The sequence below is a fragment of the Chaetodon auriga genome, chromosome 5, assembly GCF_051107435.1.
Source record: "Chaetodon auriga isolate fChaAug3 chromosome 5, fChaAug3.hap1, whole genome shotgun sequence".
NCBI lineage: Eukaryota > Metazoa > Chordata > Actinopteri > Chaetodontiformes > Chaetodontidae > Chaetodon > Chaetodon auriga.
In genome coordinates this window covers 18482501-18490267 of record NC_135078.1, presented here as the reverse complement: position 1 = coordinate 18490267, position 7767 = coordinate 18482501, and positions in this window count along the sequence as shown.

Below are 7767 nucleotides of genomic sequence, written 5' to 3'. Positions count from 1 at the left end.
TCTTGTAATAATCTGAAAGCAATGGGCAAGACTCACAAGAAATTGTGAATGAGAATTATGCAACATGGACTTGTAATTCAAGACTGCAATTCAGCATCTCTTTTTTTTATAACTGAAGCAGAATGTAGCAGGAATATAACACATATCAAATGTGACAGTCGGAAAAGAAAATATGACAAGGATGAAAAGGATGAATGCGTAGCTGAATAGATGAATAGAATGAGAGTAGACTTATGAGTAAGAAATCACGTGTGACATTTGTACAACAGGGGATGACGAGGTTTTGAGTCATCTCACTGCTTTCTATGTAATCTGAGAGGTTTAGAGATTAACATTCAAAGGCCAGAATATAAGAGGTTACTCATAGTCACATGCCTAAACAACGCATGTATTGTTTAATTATATGAATGTCTATGGTGAGCTAGAGGTGCTGGCAACTTCAGGATGAACATTGTTGGTAGTTAACACACACTCACTCATTCAAAATTGTTTAGCGTTTTAGCTATGACAATGTTGACATGCATCAGCATTATTTTACAGTTATTATTTTACTATTTGAAATTCTTAGCTGAGTCGTTTTCTTTATTTTAAACTGTGAGAAACAAAGAAGCACACAGGTCATCTGTCTTGTCTACGCTGCTGATTATGGGAAAGTAGTGCCCCCTGTTTGTGTGTGTGTGTGTGTCAATGTGATGAACTGTCTGTCAATCACACTCAGAGTTAATTATTTTATCGCCCTGCTGGGTGTGAGTGTGTGTCAGGAACTCTGACCCAGAGACCCGGGGTTGGGTCACAACCAAGCACACACACACACACACACACACATTCTTCCCCCAGAGAATGGAGAGGTCCACCCATGTCATCCCAAAGATGCTCCATTGGCCACCTGACTAACCACTTTACTGACCGCGATGAGGTACGCGTATGTGTGTGTCTTTTTGTGACAGGAATCTGTAGTTATTTTAGCATAATAACAGTTTCTTTTCCTTTTCTTGACAGATGTTTGTATGTTTTTGTACATGTATGCACTGTGTGTGGAGATAGCACTGATTACAAGGGGAATTTTGATTATTATTATTATTATTTTATTATTTATTTGTGCCCATACAAGTAGAGCTATGACTGCTGTATATTTCTAGAAAGAACAGATGCATTATATGTATAAAAGAGAGATAAAGAACTCAACTGTGCTGACATTGGTGTGTGCGTGTGTGTGTGTGTGTGTGTGTGTGTGTGTGTGTGTGTGTGTGTGTGTGTGTGTGTGTGTGTGGGACAGTGTGACGAGTGGAGACGGAGAGGGGCAGAACCCCTGGGAGAGCAAGTAATCCTACGGGCAGCACAATGGACACCCTGGCTAGGGTCCTTTCTGTCAGACCACTGGAGGCAGGGGGCAGAAAATAACAGCGTCAGTAGCTGGTGGAGTGTCTGTGTTTGTCTCTTGTCAGTCTGTGTGTCTGTCTGACTTTACAGGATGGATTGCCAACAGCAGCTTTGATGAATTTAGGAAATGAGATTGAAGGCACCGACGAGAGACGAGACATTCCTGAGTACGTGTGATTATGAAATTGCAGAATGTGTTTTTGTGGATAACAGGCTTGTTTAGTTTGCAGAAACACTTGTATAGAGGTGCAAATTTACACCTCATTAAACATATGAAGCGAATGTGATGCATCATCCTCGCAGTAGAATATCCTGTAGTGAAGAAGTAAATCTTCAAATAATGTGCATTTTATTACTTTACATAACAGAATAGTGGATGTGCTTAATTTGATGTCTTACTAGCACTTGATGGCTTCCCTTTGTTTTTGTTTTTTTTTTGTTTCCTCTTTTTTTAGAACTAGTCCTGAAGCCCTGAAGACCTCAGATTGAAAGAACTCTTCACCTACAGTAACCAGATGTTCCGCCTACAGAGATTTTCTTATTTTAAATGGATATTATACACATTATGCTTTTACTATCTATATCTTCCTTCAAAATAGTTTTAGTGTTCTTCACTGTGTTTTTTTTTTTTGGCCACATTCCTTCCCCAGAGTCCAAAGACTGGTTATCTTTCCCACCACAACACAGCAGCGGGGTCTTTGCCTTCTGAAACACATTTATTGTACACTGACCCCCACTGACCGACATCAGTTATCGAGGCCAAATAATCACCCCCAAACCGCCAGGCTTGAACAGATCTTACCAGGATGATCCAATAGACACTGCCCGTGTGAATAAACAATAACAGAAAGCTCCTATTTTAATCACATCTAAACCAAAAATCCTGCTCTTCATTGTCCCACAGGAGAGGAATAAAAGCTTGTACAATAACCAGCACCTACATGTGTCTCGCTCCATAAACTCCACCACACACAGTGAGCTAAATTGATGGAGAGTAACCCAAGGATGAAAATTAAAACACTGTCACCTTGTTTTAGAAGATGAAAGATGCCGAGTAAAAGAAAAGCGAGCGGGGCGTTATTGGATTAGCAGCCGACACAATCGCATCTGTGCAGATTTGCCTCTGTGCTGTAAATGTGATTGTGGGCAATAACATGTCGATTAAGGGGCCGTGGCTGGACTGTTGGAGGCTTTGTGTGAGTCTGCAGAGGAGGTGATTAGATTTGTGACGGCCAGAGTGGGAAGCCTGAGGGAGAGGGAGTGAATACTGATGAGAAGGTCCAGAAGTAACCACTCGAAAAGTAACACTTTCTTGCACAGGCTGGTTTCATCTCACTTCTCCATGAAAACATCAGAAGGCACAGCGGAGTGACCGTGGCTTTTATTTATTTATTTATTTGTCAAATCTAGGACAGACGCCAAGTGTGGGAAGATGACCATGACAGACATCATAGTTTCTAATAGTTTTTAATCTTTTCCTCAAGCAGCAAGCATTACTCTGCAGGGGAGACAAGGAGCCAGATGACATCCTGATTGTGCTTAACTGGGGATAATAATGAGGTGTTTAAACTGTTTTTACACACCAGACTTCAATCACAGGCTAATTGCTAGACCCACATCTGCAATTTAATTACAACAGCACTATTCAAGAAAATATATGGCTGCTGCGATGTTTACAGTCGAGATTAGCGAAGGCAGACAGTGGAGTCACTCACGTAGCCTCGGTAGCTTGTAACTTGCAGGCTTGCTGTACAAGCACCACAAAGGTGATGTTAGATTTATGCTTTAAGTGTTTGTGCTGTTAATATAACATCAGGTTTCACTCTTGTAACAGAAAAGGCTTCGGGATGAGCAACCTCGCAGCACAGAGCAGCTAACGCTCCACTTAGAGTTTGCTTTGCTATCCTAGATTAGCTCCCATAGCGGATGAGTCAGTCCAAAGAGGGGTTTTTTTTCCAATATAAGTTGTAGCCGCAATAAAAATAATAATTAGTTAAAATGCTAACACTTGCCCTGGAAATAATTCTAGGCACCACTTAGCCGGCTCTGAGTCAGCTAGTTCACCAGGCATGCTAAATGTTGTGGCTTACGTTAAAACAAAAAAGTCTTGTGTTTTTGGTTTTAAAAGACTAATGAGCACCGCTGATGGGTGCTAATTTAGCATTGTTTCTGTTTGAGAGAGGGAGTGTAGAGAACAGTGAGCTGTACACATCGATATTTCCTCACAGCAGTCATAACAACATCCACCTTCTTTCTACGTGCTTTACCCCTTTTCACCTCATGTTACTTCCTCCGCGTCCCCATCTCTCGATCTCTTTCCCTCATCTCTCTCCCCCAAACGACCAAGAACAGGCCTCTCTGATTTCCACCTGACAAATTGTCTTATCGGTCGGCCAGCCGATTGGGGCGAATGAAAACATGACCTTTCTCAGGCTGGGTCTCTCACAGAGAACTCTGGGTACACTGATCAGGACTGATAAAAGCTCAAGGAAGAGGATACTGCACACTCACACAGACTTATCTCCAGGTACACTGATCAGCAATGATAAAGCCATGGGCGGATAAGGGAGAGCAGTGGAGTGGCAAACGAGCACCATTAGGGTTATTCCATTCATACTTGGAGAGACAGAGAGCAGGGTAGGCAGTTAAGTGGCTAACAAGACCCATTAGTACTACTCAGACTTTGAGAGTGATGGCTGGCAGACTGACTGCCTGACCGACTGACTGGCTTGCTGATTGACAGGAGTGGATGGGTCCTGAAAGGGAAGGAGAGAGAAAAAAGGAAGGACTTGGAAATGGAGCGAAAGAGGGAATAAACCGTCATGTCAACAAGTCAACTCAATCAGAGGGAACACCTGGTTTGGTTTAATTAAGGTTTTAATATCACAGGTACAGAAGCAGGCTGCGACAGAGTTGAGGAAATGAACAGTTTATAGTGGGGTTAACTCTGGAAGTTGATTTTAACTTGACTTTTAAAAACTTGCATTTAAACTCACTGTTTAGTATAAAATCTAAAAATGCACCAGTGAGCAAATTAGAATCCAGTCGTATGTGCATTAGTTTGAAGGTTTATCAGAGTCCTAAACTCTATGAAGCAGGACTCTACAACTCCATCTTTCATTTTCGTGTGATCATGTAAAGTAGTTACCAAGAACGTGCCCTTGCAATGCACGGCCAGATGACGCCACATTGCACTGCGGCAAAGGATAAGGCGGGTTCAACTCTTTTCCTGGACGACCCTGCATTTATTTATTAATCTTTTCTCTTTTTTTTTCTTTTCTTCATTTTTTGCAAGGCTAAAAAGTGCTTTAGTGCTTTTGATGATGTGAACACAATCTAATTCTTGGTCTGTTTCATGTTGTTAATGTATGTATGTCTGCATTGAGCAAATTGTATTATTTGTTGATACCTCTCTTGCGAGGTCACGTTGGCTGCATCCCTCTCTTGCATGATCCTGAAACATATAAAACTAACAGCAAAATTATTCAAAATCAAATCTGAAATGCGCAATAAGGAGAAATAAAAGTAAGAAATTTATGAGAGAGGGTCATGCAGTTGGGTGGGGAAGAAAGGCAGGTGTAGGTGGCAGTGGGAAGAAAGAGAAGGATCAGTGGAGGGAGGAGAGTGCAGGGGGATACAGTGCAAAAGGCTGGCTAACCTTTCAGATCTGTCCCATTGTCCCACATTAAAAGCATCAGCGTCCATTGTGAGAGCACGGGGGGCAAAGTCTCCCTGCGAGTGGAGGGAAGTTAGACGAGGAAGAGAGTAAAGAAATAGAGGACGACAGAAAGTTGAAAAAAGTAAGAGGATGTGACCGGAGCATAAATCGAGCGGAAACAAAAAGTATGATGGGGAGAAAGCGAGGAGAGAAGAGGGGGTGAAGGTAAAACAAGTTGGGGTGTGTGCACAAGATAAACGGCCCCTCCTCTTTACCTCACGCTTGGCTGCTCCAGGACGGAGAGAGAAGGAGAGGGAGAGAGGATGGGGGAAGAATAGAGGGTCACACTAGACAGTGGGGGCTTTGTGGGCACTTATCAGAGACTGATGGCAAAGCGGTGAATAGAAAGGGACGTAGGTGTGTGTGTGTGTGTTTCTGTGTGTGTTTGTTGGAGTGGGGATGTGGAGGAGATGAGGAATGAAAGAATATGATGCAAATAGAGATGAGACAAGAAACTGTGAAGAGTGAAAAGGGGGTTAGAGAGAATGGCAAGTGCAACAAGCTGCAGCATTGCACCCTGTAGATCACTTTACCAACCTGAATGCACCTTCAGGAGAGACTGAGGAGTGGAGAAAGAGAGGGAAGGAGAGAGCACAGGGACACCAACAAAGAGCGAGAAGGTCAAGGAGAGGTATATGATATGGAGGGAGAGAAAATGGAAGGTGGAGGTAGGAAAGGGCTGGAGAAGATTGGGTTACGCAGCAGGCGAAGTCAGGTGTCATGTCCATCAAAGGTGGTGTTTCACAGAGTTGGTGCGTGTCAGAGAAATCAGGATTTGTGGCAGAGAGTGCACTGGGACACTGACAGAAAAGTTCTTTTTTGTTGTTGTTGTTGTTGTTGCTCACTTTCTAACTCCATCGCTCTCCTTCACTTTCTCACTTCCACACACACAGACACACAAACACACTCAGTCAGCGGCAGCTCCCAGCTCCCTGCGGTGCGCCCGCTGAGAGGGGTCATGTCAGACATCAACTCCCGTCGCGTCAGCTCTTTTTCTCCCACAATTCAACACAGCTGAGGCTGTCACCACGCTAACCTCCCTTCCCCCCACAAAAGGCCCAGACACTGGCCCCTAACATTCACGGCAACGTGCACGTATTTATGATGTACACGCATAAGTCAAAATGCACGCACACACTCATTCACACGCCTTATCAAATACACACATTTAGATGCAGCGGCATCCCAGAGGAGACAGACCCCCAACTGGTGTCCACCAGCAGGGTTGCTGATCCTGTGCTGACATTCCCATCTCAGTCGTCTCAACCTCCCTGTCAGCTTACAGAATAGAGAGAGCAGGACACACACACACGCACACACACACACACACACACACACACACACACACAGAGAAACACACACACAGTCACTGTTGTCTCAGTTTGTCTGCCAGTTAAAAGAAAAGCTTAACGAGTTTTTCATTCTCTTCCTGTCAGCCTCTCTTCTCTTCTGACATGGTAGCTTTGTAAGTGAGCTCAAAACTTCGCTGCACCTCGTAGATGCACCTCTTTTCTTTCTTCATCTGCATATGCAATCATTAGACTGGAAGTGACCTCCCGATCAGAAAGTTTCTCAAACTGTTGTTAAATGTAATAACGCAACCAAATGTCCGTATACTCACTGTGATTCCAGATGTCTTTGCTCAATAGAATCCCAAATGCAGAAGCTTTTGAAGCCCAAAACACCAAAAGTAAGACTATTTTGTGGGAGTGGATATCTTGACTTTCCATATTTTGTGCTGCATTATGCCAAGCAGTCCAGCTTGGCACTGTCATATATGTATTTTTTCCAAATCACTTCAGTCCCTGACCAAGTAGAATAATGAATCATATCGCTCACAATGTTATATGTTGAAATGAGAGAGACATAATTGGCATCACTTGATTCAAACAGTTGCAGACAGGAGGACAAAGCCATGCAGTGCCAACAAAGCTCTGGCTGAACAACGCTCTGTAAGGCAGCCTGGGGATCAGTCATTGTCCCCCTGTCTTTCTGCACGTCTCCTTCTGTTTAATTAAAACACTGCGATAATGTGACAGACCCAGCAAAGTTGACTGCAGCCACTGATTCCTGCTGCCACAGGAAAGAGCAGAAAACAAAGGGCAAACTTTTAGTTGTACCACACATTTTTATTGTAAATAATAATCCACAATCATAGCGACGTCTGCTATTATGATAAAACAAATGAGCAGTTCACAGCATCAAAATATGAATGCATGAAAGAAATCTGAAGTGTCATATTTATGATTTATATAAAATTAACATTGTTTGATTAAGGGTTTGCAAACAGGAGGACAATACAGAGGAATGCAGCGCTAACAAAGCTCAGTTTGACTGATGTTCTGTAAGGCAGCCAGGAGGATCAGTCATTGTCTCTCTGTGATTGGTGGGTTGTCTCGGCAGCATCACCTCCAACAACATGGGAATTCTCCCCTGCTGCTGTTTCTCTTTGCCTGCAGAGAGAGAGGGTGGTTACATGAGTGATGACTAAACAAAAGCACGACAAAGGAAGTCAAATGAGTAAGTTATCTGACAGCCGATATCGAAGAGGATTTGAGGGTGTTTTCAACATGGAAGCCTGTAAATCACGGAGGCATCCAAAGGAAATTTTGCTGCTTCTGTCAAAAATTTATGTGGTGCATTCCTGCATGCCCCACACTCATAGATCA